General features: G+C 36.8%; 1 long non-coding RNA gene across 1 annotated transcript; it reads left to right on the top strand.

Annotated features, from left to right (window-relative positions):
• The first annotated feature begins 8,584 nt into the window (after nt 1–8,584).
• On the top strand, nt 8,585–16,734 carry LOC128021702 (uncharacterized). Its single transcript, XR_008185641.1, has 3 exons — nt 8,585–8,705; nt 13,392–13,671; nt 16,265–16,734. It is a non-coding gene; the product is annotated as an uncharacterized LOC128021702 (long non-coding RNA).
• Nucleotides 16,735–17,090: the final 356 nt, after the last annotated feature.

Raw genomic sequence — 17,090 nt, 5'->3', positions numbered from 1 at the left:
GATATATTTTAGAATTGCAAAATAACAAACAAATGTAAAGATGTAAATTTGCATCCATTTTTTTGTGCTATGACTACAAATGAAATGGTTCAACCATGAAACAACTTCAGAAGGAGATACATTTTTTTCCATAAACACATTTTTTTATTGATTCATTAAATAATATGTTTCCATTCAGATAGCACATGTTAAATGTTAATCTACTTTAATGTAGCCACCAACAGCCTAAACCAGAAACACTAGCTCAATGATAACCACAAAAACGTCAGCATAACAGAAATGCTTTTAAATGTCAAGCATTAAACACTAACAGGTCTTCCCCTTTGCTAAAAACATTTCAACATGTATTTAAATATAAAATTGGATAGTGAATGTCAGCATGCTTTGCTGACACACACAGACACACACACACACACACAGACACACACAAATAATATTTAATATCTGATATTTATAAATTAACACCATGATAGAATTTCATACACAGTCATATTTTGCTTTTCATCATTGTGTAATTGTAAAATGTAAAACCAGTAGCAGAGATGAAAATGAACAAACTGGTAATGTATTTTACATCCTATTAGCTTCTTATTATGTGTCCATTATTTTAGCCAGTGGTAGCCCTTCTCATTAGAGATCACCTCAGCTGTTTAAAAACAAACAAAAAGATGACTACAAATAAGAAAAATGTGGGTATATGTATTTACTCTAGTTTGGGATATTTTGATGAAATGTTTTAGGTAGTAGGTACTCTTCCAGTCACTGATGGGACAGCTCTTGGCCTGTGACATCAGAGGGGCAGGTAGAACATGCGCTTCATCTCATGACTTTATATGATCACTCACTCTGTAGCTGATTCACACAGTCCCATGTGAATGATTATAATAAAGCCACACGCTTCCAGTGTTAATCCATGTCTCCTGGGATAATCTACAGGTCTAGTGTGAGATCAACAAGTGAGATCTTAAGTGATTTCATGGTTTTATAAATGAATCTTGGTTCACTCAGTGGAGTTTCTCTTTGTGTTTGAGCATCTCTTAAGTGAATTAACATTTCTTCATTATGCTGTCAGTTAGCAGATGGCTTCTTTCATGCGTTAGTCCTCTCACACACATATTTAGGTTTAGGAAATCTGTGCATGATGCTATAACTATTCATTTCTTAGAATGCATTTCCTCACCATATGTTTTCACAAATGGCACCTTTTTTCTTCTTCTCCTTTTTTTATGTGAATATTTAGGTCTTATGTTCAGTGTAATTGCACAGTGAAAAAAATATGGATGCCTTAAGAATAACTTGTAGTAGTTTTGTTTGTTTTATATAAAACTGAATGTGGAATACTATTTATTGTTCTTTTCTGTTGCCCTTAAAAAGACTGTGAAATAAACTGGCTGCTTGGTGTGAGAATTAAGCATAAGAGTTCATATTTCATTTAATTAAAAAAAAAAAATTTTTTGTGAAATTTAATTTTTACATTTATGCACATGAAAAATGCTTTTTTTAATCTAGTGCAAATTAAACGACTTGTTTATTCATCAGTATGCACTGTTGTTGTTCAGTGTTACAAGCAAGTAACCAATTATCACTAAAGCATTAATTATAAATACAATAAATTGTATTTTAATTAGAACACAGTTTGTATTTTTCTTAGTTATTAGATATTGTATGCATCATGAACCAGATTTTTCTTTTCTTTTTTCTCTCTCTATTTGCTTGATTAACAGTGAGTCATTTCTGAAGGAATTCATATTTGTCAGGGTCTTTTGAAAGAGTTCACCAGACTGAGAGTTTAATCTGTTTGAAAACAAATAGTCTACTGATTCTCCTCATTCTGACCTATTTTACAGCCAGCTGTTCTGAGATGGGACTAGTTGAGACTAAATTAGCCATCATCCCAGGCGCTGGTAAGTGTCTCTCTGTATATGTATGTTTTTATAATTGCTTCTGAATTCTTCTGAAAGTGAAGAACTGAGTGGTCAATTGTCTTCTGGATTATTTTAGCCCTGGATTGAAGCAAAAGGCATATTTAAATGCAGTGTACAGTGTTCAAGTACAGTGCTGTGATCTTGCTTGAATGATTGACTATTGAGTGTATGTCCATAAGGTATATGAGAAAATGTGTGAAATGTGTGTATTGTTACAGACCTATGAAGCAGCTCACAAGGTTTTGAAGCACAACAATAGCAAACTAGGCCAAATATTTCCAACTGCCAGGAAAAGGAAAACCGAACACAATAAAATTAATATTCAAAGGCATGTTTTCTTCCAAACTTCTGTGCATCATTTCCTGGAGTTGCTATTTAGTTTCAAAAATAGCTTTGTATCTTAAGTCATTAACAGCAGCAGAGCAGAAGAGTAAAAATTTCTGATGTGCCCGTAAGTGACTGTCATAGATTTTCAAGCTGGAGTAAATATTGCGTTTCTCCATCAGGAAGGAACTACTTGCATTATTTAGTTAATTTCAGTTCCTTCAGACCTAGGTACATGTGGTTGAGTTGTAAAGTATCTGTGTTTCAGTATATAATGTCAGTCCAGACAGTTGGTGAGGTTATCACTCAAGCCAGAGGGTTTCTGTCTTCAGGATGAAAATAGGTCACCAGAGATTTGGCACCCATCCAGCCAGGCCGAGCTTTATTCAGCAGGCTGAGAGACCCTGGAAAAACAGTGGCGAAGACGTCAGACACTTTCTTGTTTGTGCTTCTTTGTGGCCTTGGACCAGTTTGTTCACTGACCTGTTATCTGAAGATGTGAACATCTTTGCGGATATCTATTTCTACAGTTTCAGACCTGCAGTGTTTTCCATTTGCTTTAATAAGTCAGAGCATGTTCCTTTTAGCGCTCTGTTGATAATGTGTAATGCTGGCTTGCTACTCCTAAGATAATTATTTAATTGACATCCTGATTACCAAAAAAGTGCTTGATTGGTAGTGTTTGGAAAATTACAAGACTGCAAAGGATATTCCACATAAAGTCTTGAGTTGTTTGATAAATCAACATTTCCAGTTGCTGGTATTGAATAAGAGTATAGATTATGGGATTTAGAGTATGGGAGCGTAGCCTTAATCATCCCAGCCACTTCAACACGTGAAGCTCTTTTCCAATGACTCTGCATGTGGTGGGGTCAGAATAGCAAGAGATATTCACACCCTGGACTGATGAAGCACATGGCCACATGCCTTCAGCACAAATATGCCAGTGGGGAAGGGCAAGGGTGACCAGGGTTTGGGCCTTCCTCTTGAGATTTTGTAGGTCATAACAAACTTTAAGTGCTTGGAAAGCTGTACAGAGCCTTAGTCTTCACACTCTTCAGGAAATTACTTTGTGACAATAGAAATGTTTCTGCTAGTGGAGATTTTATTATTGTTTAGATCATGAGTTTGAGATACCACACAAATGGGTTTGAAGAATAGTGGAAACCAAAAATGTTGGTGACTACTGACGTCCATTTGTATAGACTAAAGAAACACTAAGATGCTGCTGTGACATTAAACGTTGGTTCGGACTTGCATGTGTTTTGGTCACATTGTTTTAACCGCTGGAAATGCTGCTGATGTTCGCGTCCTCTCAGCCTTAATAGCAAACACACTGCTGTTTTTTCCACTAATGCACCATCTAGTCAACAAATTAATTACTTTGTAATGATATGAAAACATGCACTACAGTATACTACTGTATACTGTATACTGTCCAGTATACAGTATATACAGTGTACACAAATGTATATTTGTCAATGTTTTAAATCTGCATCTAAAGTGTTCAATTCTGTGCAGCAATGCTAATGCTTCCGCTTTGGTAGTACGTTTTTTTGAATGGATGTTAAGTCAAGGAGGTGAGTTGGTCCATGTTTCAGGAGGTAGGTGTTTCAGAGGAGGGCGGGGTGATTTGAGTTCAGGGCTCTCTTAGCCTGGGGGAAAAAGCTGTTGAGCAGTCTGGAGAAGCGGGCTCTGATGCTCCGGTACCGTCTTCCTGATGGTAGGAGCTGGAAGAGACTGTGGGAGGGATGGGTGGGGTCCTTCACGATACTGTTGGCTTTGCTGGAGCATCGTGTAAGGAAAATGTCCATGATGTAGGGGAGAGGTACACGATGATCTTTGCAGCTGTGTTCATTGTCCGCTGGAGGGTCTTGCGGTCTGCTGCACTACAGTTCCCGTATCAGACAGTGATGCAGCTGGTCAGCAAGCTCTCTATGGTTCCTCTGTAGAATGTGGTGAGGATCAGTGGAGGGAGACTTGCTCTTTTCAGCCGGCGGAGAAAGTGTAGGTGAGCTGTCTACGGTCGGTAGGGGGTGGTCAACAGAGTTACTTCTGAAGTCCATCACAACCTCATTTGTCTTCTCCACATTGAGGGACATGTTGTTAGTGCCACACCATTCAGCCAGCTGTGGCACTTCCTCTCTGTAGTGGGTTTCAATGCTGTTGCTGATGAGACCTACCACATGATGTGGTTGGAGCTGAATTGGCAGTGCAGTCGTGGGTCAGCAGCGTGAAGAGCAGCGGGCTGAGCATAGAGCCTTGTGGAGCACCTGTGCTCAGTGTGGTAGTGTTCAAGGTGTTGTGGCTGACACGGTCTGACTGGTGTCTTCCAATTAGAGGCTTCACTATGCTGAATAAACAGCTTTTTGGAGGAAACAGCTCATCATTGAATAAATCGACAGCCTATCAGCTAATCTTTGACATGTTTTACACTTAACAATAGTTCTGGATTCTTTTTAGAGTTTAGACAGAAAAAAATGCAGTTTTATAAGAGTCACTAACATTTGTGACGGATGGGATTGAGTTTATGGTATTCTCATTCATTCCTAGTGTATCCATAAACATGGATTGAGTGCCGCACAACACGACTGAAACTCAGTTACGTCAAGGCTGTAATGTGATTGGTTATTAAGACACATGTGATCCAAGTTGACCCTTGCACTTTGTCCTCCAATAGTAAGTAATGCAGACCCTCTCATCTCCCAGTAGTAGGATAATGACCGTTTCATGATGGGATCTTGCGTCCTTGTGTTCAGTGCAGACTTACCGTTAGAAATGCCAGAAGACCCTGTGAGCGGACGACATACAGAAGCCTGTAAGCTTTTTTTGTTGTTGTTATTATTTATTGTGTATCGCTCCCTATAATGTGCTGGGAAAGTCAAGTGAGTGGCAAGATCACAGCACATCACAAAGATGTGTTTTGTGTTCTCGCGTCCATTCTTTGCATTCTTGGAATTGAGAAACAGCCAATCCCTGGAATAAGAGTTTCTCAGCAACTCCAGCATTGGATGCAACCCTGAAGATCTGTCTGCATGGATCTTTGCCGATAGTTCCAGCAATCAACTATTGGTGCTGATTAATCTGCAAACCGAAACATCAGTCGACCTCTTCCACTGACCCACTTCTCAGTACCTCAATATGCTTTGATTAGCCTGGCCCAGATTCTTTAAGGACTATTTCAGATTTAGCCGTCTCTGTTTATCACAGCCCACACATTATCACAACAAATACGAAATCACATGGAGGATAAAATGGGACTCTGAAAGAGATGTCTTTGAGTGGAGCTGTAAGTTTTGAATGTTGATTCACCTACTTTTTTCAAAAATTTTGGGTAACACTTTACAATAAGGTCCAATTACTTAATGTTAGTTAATGCATCAACTAACTAATACAACTGGCAATGTTATTTTTCCAGATTGTTACAAGGCAGCCACACTGTGGGAAAATCACTTCACTTGTTTATTTTCATAGTTCTTCATACTTCCTGTCCAGTGCTGGGAACGATTGTGTTACGTGTTTAATGAGGAGGAACAGAAGGTCAGTCCAGGCTGGTAGTATATAGGCCTTCTGTAACAGGAGAGACATGCGAGAGGTGTGTTTTTGTTTTGTTTGTGAGATGTATGACTTCACTGACACACCATTAAAATAGTGTGAAATGCAGTGATCCCAGATAAATGGGGTGGAGTGTTACAGTAGATGTTTTGTATGTGCTTGTTCAAGTTTCATTTTCTCATGGTGTTGAAAGATTTACTTGAATCATATCTTTACTTTATGGAGTGTTTGTGTGGCAATGCATAATTAAAGTAATTAAATAAGAATGCGTGCACATCTGTCAATCAAATCATTATTTGCTGGTTTGCTTGCAAAAATTAGACGTCATTATTTAAACACAAGCAGAATAAATTACTATATATAGTTCAGTGACATTGAACTAAACGTTGCAGTTTATATGAGAAATATAGCTGCAAGCAGCAATTACTGGGGTTCAAGCATTTTAAGACGTTTCAGTAATTATAGACATTTTAAGATGATTTTACCCAAAAAGGCTGAAAAATCATAAATACAATCACTAGTAATATTATTAAGTGATTTACTACTTTTGACCAATTGGTGGCGCAATACATATTTACCTCAAGTTGGTGCTGCCCCAAAACTTTCTGAGTACTTTCAGAGCAGAATTAATAAGTAAAAAGAGCAATTTTTCATATCTCCTGACCACTAGGTGGCACTGTGTTGAAATTCTGCAGGTAACCTCAGGTCATGGTTGCGATAACAAACTCCAAGCTTGGTCTGAATACGATGTGTGGAGAGATATAAAGTCTTGTGTCCACTTTGGCGAACTCTTCATTAAATTAATTTGTGCGTTATCCGAGAACGATTGATTTTTGGCCAAGAGTCAAAAAGGCCCATCGAGTTTCGTTCTGATCGACCTCCATTAACCTTGTCTGAAGGGCACTAAAAATTATCCAATTCATTGTCCAATAGCTGCCATTTTCTTCATGATACACCAAAGATCTCAAAGGTATAGGTGGCATCTTGGATAAAGACACTGCATGCCAAATTTTAAATCAACCAAACAAATGGGTGTGTAGTTAGGACCATTTTCATTTGTTTTCACATTAAATATATACTTTTTTTTTTTTTTCAGATTGAGCTCATTCGTATGTGTTCCAAGTTTGGTAAAAAAAATATCTCATTCCATTTAAAGAGCTATAAACATTTAAATAAAAGTGGCCCCGCCACTGATCTATATAAAGTACTGTGCAAAAGTCTTGGGCCACTAGTTTTTTCACCAACAAAAATGGTTTTAAGTTAGTTTTTTCTATCTTTTGCTGTAGTGTGTCAGTAGTAAATATCAGTTTACACTTCCAAACATTATTTTTGCCATTAAATGTAATAATTCAGTGAGATTTTTGATTGCACAAGGAGTCTGACAGCAGCCAGAGCTCCACACAGAGATCTGATCTGATCTGATAATCATCAGTCTGTCTGGAATAACATGAAGAAACAGAACAAACTGAGACAGACTCAATCCAGAAGAACTGTGCCAATGTCTCCAAGACACTTCAAAACCTGCAGACTCATACAAAACCTTCACTTCACCTTGACATGAGCCTCCATGTTAACTTTCCTTTTTATCTTTCAGACTCCTTGTGCAATCAAAAATCTCACTGGATTATTACATTTAATGGCAAAAATAATGTTTGGAAAATGTAAACTGATATTTAATACTGACACACTACAGCTAAACAGAAATAACTGACTTAAAACCATTTTTGTTGGTGAAAATACTAGTGCCCTAAGACTTTTGCACAGTACTGTATATTACTGGATCTCTCCTGTAAATATTTTTTTTTTCTTAAGTCCGTAGCATACACAGTCAGTGTTATTTCTCTGAAAAAGTTATGATGTTTGTATTATTTTCTCTCCTGAGGGAGTAACATCTATTTCAGACTCCTCAAGATGTGCAAATTCTGCGGCATTTTAGCATTAGTTTCCAGGAGTAGCCTAATGTGTTTAATTAATTATTAATTTAACCAACGTTTAAATCATTATCATGCAGTTACCATACTGTACAAATAAAAAACAACATGATTACATAAACTGTGAATGTACAAGACAAATTAACACATACTGTATGTAAAAAGCATAAATCTTTATTCAGATTTCATGAGCACTTTGTCATTTGCATATGTTGTGGATTCGTCTGTCTGATGTTCATCATGTTCATCTGATATTTGCTATGGTAATGTTTAGGACATTTAACTTTTTAATATGCAGGGAAATTCCCAAAGTTAAACAAATAAACGGTTCACATGCTCAGGACGTTTGCATTGTAAGAACGCACAGGGATACTTAAGATATAAAAACGTTGACTCGTTTGATGTTTTCTCTTTAAAATCGTATGATTTCCTAAAGAATGTATGGGAAAACTACTGCAACTTCAACTTGGATTTGATCACTTTTGCTATTCAGACCGCAAACTCCACAGAAATCTCTATTCGCTTCTTATTAGATGAAAACCTAGGACTAGTTTTCAAAAGTAGGTTTTGTGAAAAATTAAAAAAAATAAGAACACAATTTTGCTACTAGTTGCTTTTCAGAATTTAGGCCATTATTATGGGCCCCAAAATAGGGCAAAGTAGAACATTAACTGTGAGGTTCCATCCTCAGAATGGTCACGTTATTTGCCGACCACTTGTCCATGCATTTTCTAAGTCCCGTCAAGTTTTTAAAGATTATATTTAAAGGGCTGCAGGGATTGTGTAGCCCTTCCAAGAACTCCAGCACATGTTTGACTGTGATGCTTTTACTTGAAGGCTGCTCTGGTTTCTTGGAAGGCAATGTGTAACCCTCGCCAGCCTCTACTGCTGATTTCAAAACAACCCTGAGCTAACCTTCGTCACACTCTTTGCCCTCCTTCTTTTCTCCAACATGTTGACACTGTTTCTGGTAAGTTTTTTTTATTTATTTTTTTATTTTTTTTATTTTTTTGCCGGTGGTGGTGGTGTTGTAAATGCACTGAATAAAGGCAAAGTCAGGACTGATGTGATGCAAGGATTTCCAAATTTTGTTTGTTGTTGAATGTTGCTCAAGTCATTGAGTTTAGTCCACTAATACGGAGAGCAGCATTTGATCTAATAGTGTATTTCTCTAACATCAAGGATTATCATGAAATGTAATAAACCATTGAAAAGGTGTTTGGCAGCCACAGATATAAATTTGATTGTTTAAAAACCGTTGGTGGCTAATGAAAGAGAGGATTGCAATAAAAAGAAATCTCTTGTTGCTCATTGTTGCGTTTGCATATTGTATTGTTTACAGTAAATAGGATTTGTCAAAAGATGGTTTGATTAAAATTCAAGTGAAAGGAACCTGTCTTTTTGCAGTAACATGCCAACACAGTACATTTCCAAAGAAAAGAGTCATGGATTCAAAGATTATGAAAGGATGTTGGTTTAGAAAGTTTTTTCTTAGTTAAATTTGCGGTAATTTCAATAGTGTCGACAAATGGAATTACAAAAAAAACAAAACAAAAAAAAAAACATGTTTTTCAAAAGCTCTAAAGAGTTTCAGGACTTGGAAAGAAATGCCCAAAAACTGCTATAACCCTCTTGTTTTTCCAAACTTTTTTTTTATTTTATAAAAAGACATGTCGGCTTTTAACAATCAAATGAAATCACTTCCAACAAAATCCATAGATAGGTAGATTCTGCATAAATTGTTACATTTAATTATGTTATAAGAACAGAAACTTATTAAATGGATTTGTAATTATTATAATTTTTTAAAATCATTTTGATGACATTTCTGCCCTCCTAAGTGTGATGGCAGTGAGGCGTGAGAGAGTGCTCAAAACTCTTCAGATCTCATAATTCGGAGGAACATTAATATAACATCATCCTCTGTAGAGAAATTAAGCGTGAACATACTGTATGTGAATTTATCATCATCTTTCTAAATGTGCACTTTTTTGGGCTAAAAGCTTAATGGAGCCGTTTAAAGTGATGACCAACAGACAACATTCAATACGTCCTTTTCTGTGTGATATAATGATAAATACCAGTTTTATGCTGTTTGATTATGGCCTCGAATGTCACAGTTAGAAGCTGTTAACCCATGCGTGTTCAGTGGACATGCAGCAAAAAATGATAACTGAACAAATGACACAAACGTAAATGGGCAAACAGGGCCCATGGGCTTCAGCCCAGTGTTAAGTCTGGGCATGGTGCTCACATAGGAATAGTCAAACTGGAAAAACAGGCAGTCAGTGCGGCTGTGCCCTAGATTTATAAATACTATGATTTATTCATGTGTCTTTATGCCAGGGAGAGGTGGCAGTTGCCCATGGAGGGCTGGGAACCGCTTTATTGGTGAGCACTTACGCAACACGTCCCTGCGCTTTCATGTGTAAACATATTTCACACAAGAGCTTGAGTAAGAATTGTGCAACTGAGATTGCCTGATTATGTAAATTCATGTGAAAGGAACCCAGAAGTTGTGGTAACATGCCATAACTGCACATTTCCGAAGAAAAGATTCATGATTCAACGATCATAAATGGAGATGGTGGATTTTACATTTCTGAGTAGAAGCTGCCATGATTTCAATAGTGATTTGCAAAAAGCCCTACAGTGTTTCCATTCTTCAGGAAATCAGGGATGCACGGAGGCTTTTCAGTCTGGTTCTCATGAGAGCACACAGCGGGACCCATTAAATAAAAGAATTAATAATACTGATGATAGTATTATTGTGTTTTACTTTTTTTTTTTTTTTTTTTTTTAATAATGCTGAATAAAATATTGACAATTTATAGTATTTTAAATAAATATTTATAGTGCTATTATATTTTAACATTTAAAAGTGACTATTAAATAAAAATAGAATTATTTTTATAAAAACATACAATGTTTGTATTTACATTTTATGTAAACAATTTTTTATTTCTTTTATTACTTTATTATTATTATTATTGTTATTTATTTTCAGCAGTTTCAAAGCTGAAAGCAGCAAGCTTTTATTTTGGTGGGTTGCGGGGCAAGTAAGTATAGACCAATTCAGAGTAGACGTCACAGTTACGTCACTTGCAGCTGAGCGCTGTTGTATGAGTTGATTTCTTATGTAAAAAGTGGCTCCCCAATGCTGTGTGTGTGTGTGTGTGTGTGTGTGTGTGTGTGTGTGCTCTTTTTTTTGTGTCATATCAGGACACAACTGTGTATAATGGCATGGGTATGACACCAGTATTACAAGGAGAGGGTGACTTATGAGAACATAACCCATGTCCCCATTTTTCAAAACGCTTATAAATCATACAGAATGAGTTTTTTTGAGAAAGTAAAAATGCACAAAGTTTCCTGTGAGGGTTAGGGTTAGGTGTAAGGTTAGGTGTAGGGGCATAGAAAATACAGTTTGTACAGTATAAAAACCATTACACCTATGGGATGAACACACTTAACACAAAAACAAACATGCGTGTGTGTGTGTGTGTGTGTGTGTGTGTGTGTGTGTGTTCACATTACTTGAACATAAAAGAAGATATTTTGAAGATTGCTGGTAATCAAACAGTTGGTGGTTGCCATTGACTTCCATAGTATTTTTTTCCTACTATGGAAGTCAATGGGAACCACCAACTGTTTGATTACCAGCAATCTTCAAAATATCTTCTTTTATGTTCAACACAAGAAAGCAACTCATACAGGTTTGAAACAACATGAGGGTGAGTAAATGATGATAGAGTTTTATTTTGGGGTGAACTATCCCTTTAAAACGACACACTATGGATGAAAACTGCTGTGCTTATTACTCTACTTTTAAAGCATATATTTGATTTAAACAATAGGTCTATAATATTCACATATGCTGTTCAAAGAGGATGTATTGTATCAGCCTTACAGTCACAACATGAAATATCATTTCAACCACATGTTACATTTATTTTATCTCACAATTCTGACTTTTTTTTCTTGCAAATGTATATATCCTAATTTGAATAAAGTCACTCTTCATTTGCATAAAGGTGAATTATTCTGAACTTTGTCGGCCCGCTGGACATGCTCCATTCGGTCGCTGTCGCATTCAGTTCGCAACAGAGAAAAATTAATGTCCAAGAAAACTTAAAGAATAAAAAATATATGAACATTTAGAAAACACACCATAGAAAGACCCCTAAAGTTAGGGTGTCTTGTGAAGTCAGACGGTAATGTGAGGAACAGACTGACATTTGAATCAATCACTGATAATCTTCACATCCACAGCAATGTTCTCCATTTTAGGAAACATACTGTATCTCTTACTCACCGTATAAGTCTTACTTTCAGTTGTGTAACTGCATTCAGTCATGCCACACAAGGAAACCCGTTTTGAACCAGTGGCATTTGTTCACTGGAATGCAGATGTGATTATTCTTATTTTTCTGAAGAACAGACTGAAATGTTTCACAAGACCTAAAATGACTTGCCTCCTTATTACTTGCCAGATATGACTTGATCTGCTTTTAAATGTAATCTTGTGTTGATGTTTATTTGTTTGTCCGGGAACTCAACAACCCTGGTCATTTCTACTGTAATGTTGCATGGAAATATGAAAGCATCTCATTTCTAAAATGACAGAATCTTCAACTGTTCTTTAAACTCTGATAGAATAACATCAAAATATTTATAACATTTGAAAAAGTTTGCCTTTAACTTGAACTGTAGTACATATCTTTTTTTCTTATTGTCATGCCAAGAGCCTTTAGCAATATCAGTAAACGCTTTCAACATACTACCAAGGTATCAATAAAGTTCATTTCCTGCTTTTGAATAGATAAGATCGTAGTTATTGTTTAAAGACATTACAGCCTGTGATAAGGGTGCGCAGCTTCAGATTCTTCTGGTGCAGTTGTGGGGAACACTTTGTTTTAAGGATCAATTCTTATTCTTAATAGCATGCATATTGCTAACATATTGGCTGTTTATAAAGCACATATACATGCTTTATTCTGCATGAGCATATTTTAGATCCCTTAATCCACCCCAAACCCAAACCTGACTACCTTGCTATTAATACTATTAATCAGAGTTTACTATGGCAGTGAATTGTCAATTAAAACACTTGTTGTGCTTTAATCGTCTCAGAAAAACGAATGGCTGAATCAGTTAATGTGTCCTCTTTCCCACTTTCAACACCCACTTTTTCTACATTTTCGTCAGAACTGACCTGTGCCCAAGTGAGAGAAGTTTTGTAACACTTTATTTTGAAATTTAAAGCATCCTTAGGGATCACATCTGTCACTTTGACAGCCTTCGACAACAGAGAGCAAAAATGAAGAAAACTAGTTTTTGAAGGCAGGTATACAGCAAAGTGTGCAGCATCGATTTCAAATAAATGGTTTCCATAAAGATATTGGGCAGCACAACTGTTTTCAACACTAATAATAATCAGAAATGTTGTTTGAGCAGCAAATCATCATATAAGAATGATTTCTGAAGATCATGTGACTCTGACGACTGGAGGAATGATGCTGGAAATGTCTGTGTTGACACCTGACTTTATCTTGTTGTTGTAGATTTTGAACGAACTGCCATTGGTGTTGAGGGAAACATTAGCACCTCTATTTTAAAAGATGTTTATTTTCGTATTTTGCTTTGTGAAAAACAGACATCCTGTGATGCATGAGATAAACCGCCGTGCTGTACAATATACTCTACGTCTCTCATCTCACCAGCGAAAGTCTTTACATGAAGTCATGTGCAGCTGTCAGAGAACCAAAGCGAGCGTCTGCCTCATGACATCACCTTGACCTCAGAGAGCAGCCTGTCAACACGGCCCGTCCCACAGGAAGTGACCTCATAGAGCACAGACCACCTCAGCTTTTCTGTTCAAGTCATTAAAAGAGGAAAATGCCAACACATGCAAAACAAAACAAAATTTTATCATGGTAATTCGCCCAGCCCTGATACATACACTTACAGAAACACTGCTGTTTCCAGCTGAAATGAACACAAGTCACATTAAAACCTCAACAGCTTTTATTCCTTTTCACATAAATTATGATTAGGGGGCAGATTATTAATGAATAAAGACTTAGAGGTTTCTCGTACAATACTGTGTTAAGGCCTCAAAACACTAGATTTTTTGTAAATGAATGCATTTTGCTGTTTCCAACATATAACCATAAGTAACATAAAAAATAATGTATGTACAGTGTTTTGCTTATCTGAAAAATTAAGCTTGCTCGGTAGCGCACCTGGTAAAGCATTGTACTAATGATGTGAAGTCTCGTGAAACAGCCCAAAGACTCGTAGAAGCAATCTAAAACAGCTTGGTTGCCTCAGCAAATGTGTTTTTATCTCACATTTGCTTTCGATTAGCTTTAGGGTCAAGTTTAGTGATAAGTGCTGCTTTATTCAAATGTAGTAGAATATTAATCTTTTTTTATTAGCCAATTACTGGACATTTTGTTTCTGAACTGCCATGATATATATATAGCAACCAACATAATGAAACTTTGGCAGATTCACAGTATTCTGTCTTAGATCAAACTGAAGGAGCTTTTAGCAGCGCTCACCTGGCATTTCACTTTTCACAGCAACGTAAAATCAATTTGCACAAATGCTCATTTCCAATGAGCCTGTGATGAGGGGAAAAAATAATAATAATTCTTCACTAGGAGGCAAAATAGCTAGTTTGTGTGTGACTTTGTTTTTGTTGTTTAGAAGAGCGGTAGTTATATACAGAAAGAGTGCTATTGAGTCTATAATGCCAAAGGACATTTGCTCAAAATTGGGTTGTTTTTCTAATGAAGGGTTCAGATATTTATGTTTTTGTGAAAATGCCAAGGCCACCTACAAAAGTAGGTCTCTTTTTTATTCCTATAACTACAAGGAGAAAAAAGAAAGTGTGTTGTGAACACGTTCAACATCATTTCAAACTCCAGCAGCTAATGCAGGAATTGTGCTTCATAGAAACAGTCTGCGAATGACAACTGATGATGTTGATCTTCCAGGTGGATTTGAGGACTGGATTAGCTGTTGAAGAGGTATTTACTCGGTGAACATTTCCATGAACTCTTTCCCCGCCAGCATTTTTTTTTTAAGTTGCCAGCCACCACCAACGATTTTGATGATTTTCACAAAAATTGTATTGCCTGCAGTATATATTGCTGTGTGAATATTTGTATATGCAATACACCAAAATAAAGATCAGAGCCTCTACTTTTAAACAACAACAACAACAAAAAATCAGTTTATTCTAGCTTAAAGTATTCTCTTTTTTATCAACACTTGAGTAGGTTTCATAAAAATGCATTATTTTGAGCAAAAAGGTGAGAAAATCTATTTTTTTAAATCAAAAAATATATCTGAATAATATTCAGTACTATAATCAAAGCATAAATCCAGTAAATCGCTTCTATCAACACCTCCAAAGCTTTCACAGACATATACCACTTCCTGGATCAACATTTTACTCCATAACAGAATGCGGTTTTCATTATATACTGTCTTTTGCTGATGATCGCATTACATCTGTTTATATAAGCGATCGCTAGTTTTTTCATCCTGTTCATTTGTGTTTTTGTAGGGGAGGTTTGTACTGGTTCAGAAGATAGCACCCTCGAGAGTATAAGATAGAAAACGTGAAACGCTGTAAAAATTGGTCAATGGCGGTGAAACGTTGTCTTGTAAATGACGAGATAACTCATCCATGGCGGGGAAAGAGTTGATCTGAGAATCATGAAAGGTTGTTCTCATATCGCTGGGTTGGGTTCCACGACATCAACATGAAACATTAGCACATTGCCCACCACTTGTTGGTCTTTTCCAGTTTGAAAGAGTCTGAAAGAAAATGCAAATTCATTTTTTGCCACTAGGTGCGCTTTTGGAGTCATAAAAATAGTGGTTTCAGTGGTAAAGCTGTACACAAAGCAGCACTGCGCTCACAAACACTGCTTTATCAGGCTTTACAGACATGATCCAATCAGACCAATCATGCAAAGGAGGGGTTTCGGAAAAATGTATGGTTGACTGAATCGTATAGAAGTAGATGAGCAAGTAAGGCAAAAATAAACGCATATTATAAGACAAGTAAAGTTTTTTTTTTTTAACTTGCATGCATGTCAACCTGTTGTTGGTGACACCCAAAACCAAAATATGAACAATTCATTAACCAGAATAGGGGCACTTTATTTTAACAGTGATGAATAAACCTTTCAAGATTGATTTCCACGTGTGCGGCCTTCTGACAAATTTACTCAAGTTCGAGTCCCAGCTTGAGGTCTTTTCCCCAGTTCTGTTTCCCCTCTCTTTTCCTGTTTCTCTCATAGTGTCCTGTCAAAATGCCTAAAGATTTAAGTATATAAAAGGAATGCATGTAACACGCAGTCTGTATATCAGCCGTTTCAAGTCTTAACATAATGCACTTCATGAAGAGAGCGGACGCTGGCCTAGATCACTCAGGAAGCCACTATATTTAGCTCTTAAGGAGCACAGCTTCAGCGTTCCTCTGATATCTGTGACTCTGTTGTCTCCTAGGACATCCCAACCAAAGACCGGCTGGAAGGTTTGCAGGCGTTCAAAGAGAAACGTCCTCCTCGCTACAAGAGCGAGTAAGAGTGGCCTAATCAACCCCATTACAAGCAGCTGCTTCTGAATCTCATAAAGAATGTTACATACCTGAAATTTTTGGATCCCTGCCGGGGCCCTGGGGCCCGATGATGGTAAAACCCGTGGGGACTGGAGCTGGGAATGTATGAAAGATGAAAGCTATTCCTATAAGTATGTGGATCAACTTCTTTTGGCATGGTATGTGAACTTTGTCCTTTAAGTTTGTGTTTATTACATAATATAAAGAGTCTTGGATTGTTCGTTTTTATCTGTTAAAATAATATGTAAGGAAGTAGTGCACCCAACATCTGCCTAGTTTTTGCTCTAAGTGGCAAAGAAATTAAGAAAAAGTGTTGTAATGTATACTTGTAATTTCTGCAATAAAGCATTAAAACATTTCCATGCTCTGTGTCCTTCAACAGCACAACCACTGAAGATGGAAAAACTCCAAGATTAATAGCGATAAGTTCTTAAATATAAACATTATCTCACTTCCTCCAGTGAGTATTGCCTTCAGGTATTTACTCAAGTTATCCTACAGCTACACCCTGTTCTTTATAAATTCAATATCAGGCAGCAAAATATATCATCACTGGTGTAACAAAACAGCTTTATTCATGCTATTTGTCTTAACAAGGACCCCAGCAGGCACACAACGTCATATGACGTTAATATTAGATTGGATTTAGGTCGCGACGTCAGGTAACCAAAATTCAATGTCAAGCCAACGTCTAATGACAACGTTAAATTGACG

This window comes from Carassius gibelio, chromosome A10 (genome assembly GCF_023724105.1).
Source record: "Carassius gibelio isolate Cgi1373 ecotype wild population from Czech Republic chromosome A10, carGib1.2-hapl.c, whole genome shotgun sequence".
Taxonomy (NCBI): Eukaryota; Metazoa; Chordata; class Actinopteri; order Cypriniformes; family Cyprinidae; genus Carassius; species Carassius gibelio.
The sequence above is the reverse complement of the archived record's forward strand: the minus strand, read 5'-3'. Positions and strand labels throughout refer to the sequence as shown.